Raw genomic sequence first — 2,389 nt, forward strand, 5'->3', positions numbered from 1 at the left:
TTCTATGGAAACTGAATGGAATATAAGAAAACTCAGTTAGACAACACAGTGAAATGAGGAAAAGAATACAGGACCTGAAAAAAGAAATGTACAAGGAAATCAATTGACCTGAAAAAGAATGTAGCAGAGCTTGCTGAACTGAAGAATTCATTCAACAAAATAAAAAACACAACAGAGAGTTTAACAACTAGGCTTGCAGAAGCAGAAGAGAGAACTTCTGACCTTGAAGATGGGCTGTTTGAAATAACACAGGCAGACAAAAAAAAAAAAAAAGAAAGAAAGAAAGAAAAAGAAAAAAGAATTAAAGGCATTGAAAAAAATCTGAGAGAGATATCAGACAGCCTTAAGCACTCAAATATCCAAGTCATGGGTATTCCAGAAGGGGAGGAAAAAGGAGATTGCATTGAAAATATATTCAATAAAATACTGGCAGAAAACTTCCCAGGTATAGGAAAAGACACAAATCTTCAGATACAGGAAGCTCAAAGATCCCCAAATTTATTCAACCCAAAAAGGTCTTCACCAAGACATGTTATAGTCAAATTGGCAAACCTCAAAGACAAAGAGAGAATCTTAAAAGCTGCAAGAGAGAAGTGTCAAATCACCTATAAGAGAGCCTCAATCAGACTAACATCAGACTTTTCATCACAAACTCTAAAAGCCAGAAAGGAATGGGATGATATATTCAAAATACTGAAAGACAGAGATTGCCAGCCAAGAATACTCTACCCTGCAAGGTTATCCTTCTGAAATGAAGGGCAAATAGTATATTTCTTAGACAAACAAAAACTGTGGGAGTTCACTACCACATGACCACCCTTACAAGAAATCCTCAAGGGAGTACTGGGTTTGGTACCTGAAAAATAACTACCACTGCCATTAAAACCCAAGAAAAATCAAAACCCACTAGTTTAATAAAAATGGCATTCATGAAGAGAAAACAAACAAACAAAAAGGCTATCTACAACCCAAGGAACCAACAAACACAGAAAACAAACAGTAAATCAGAAAGAAAGGGATTTTCAAGATGGCGGTGGCTGTGGCAGTTGGCGCAGAGTAGCTGAGGTGGAAAAGGCGGCCACTGGGCCTCAGGCAGCCGGGAAACTTGTGGACCTTCCTCTTGCCATCTCTTAAGGGAGGACCGCTGCTGCTGGCCGGTCGTGGGGGTGACCGCCACTTTGCCCTCGGCAGGAGAGGCTGCCTCATTTACAGGCAACAGCTTTGAAGAATGGAGCAGGAAAAGAACTGTTTCATAGCTGCAAAAGTGAGTCTCTAAACAGGGAACACAGCGCCAGGGCTGCTGTGGATGCAGACAGGATCCCGGAGGCCGGGGCCACGCTGAAGGCGGCCAGCTGCCCTATTCAGGATTCGAGGTTTCAGGCCAGCATAAAAGAAGATTCCTGGGAGTGCCTGAGTCGCGCCGCGGGAACGAACAAGCAGCCCGAGGTGGCGGCGGCCAAGAACGGGGAAGGCGACAAACCAGAGGCAGAGAGTGAGCGCCCAACCTGACACAGCCTTGTGAGTGACCCCTGGCCCAGCCCTGCTCGGGGGGGGGCTGACGCCCACCCAGCTTCTGCCTGCATCACAAGGCCACTCACCGCCCCGGGGTTGCCTCCATTTTCCCAGGTGGTGGCAGCTCCGCCCGGCTCGGCTCCTCACTGAGCCTTCCCACTTGCTTGCCCCGGCACGGGGCTTCCCGGGGCCTGCAGGCTGGCCTCCCCTCCCACCCCCTCTGTGGTTCTCTGGCGGGGCTGATGGCATGGGACGTCCCTGGCCAGTGTTGGGAGGGCAAGGAAGTACAGGGGGGGCCGACTGTCACTCCACCACACCCTGGACTCCGGCCCCCAGTAAACATCCTGTTACTGGGAGGCAGATACCATCTCTGCGGCCACCAGTTCGGAAAAGCGCCTAACCAATTTCTGGTTGGGAATAGTGTGGTAGGAGAGTTCCCAAATCCACTTGAACCTGCCAGAGAGCTGATTGCAGGCGAGCGCTAGACTCGGTCCATGCCGGGGGGGATACAAAGGTGAACAAGTCCCGAGAAAGATCTACACAGTGCTACAAAGGCACCCAGAGTGACCGGTCATCTGTGCCTAGCAGAAACCTGGTAGACATCCTGGGCGAGGTGGTGCCGAGCACGGTCCTGAAGGCCCAGCTGATAGACGAGGGTTGCAGAAGACACGTCCCAGCCCAGCCCACTGCACACAGAGTGGGGAGACGTGTGGCCAGGGAGGCGGAGACTCTACAGAAACCACACACCCTGTGGGGTCACCACTGCATGATGCAACAGCCTGGGCCAGAGCACACGGAACAGGGAGAAGTAATGTACGGGAAGTGAAAGCTCAACAGAGATCACACACCCTGTGGTACGTGATCCAGCAGCCCAGCA

Source organism: Cynocephalus volans, chromosome 5 (genome assembly GCF_027409185.1).
Source record: "Cynocephalus volans isolate mCynVol1 chromosome 5, mCynVol1.pri, whole genome shotgun sequence".
Lineage (NCBI taxonomy): Eukaryota > Metazoa > Chordata > Mammalia > Dermoptera > Cynocephalidae > Cynocephalus > Cynocephalus volans.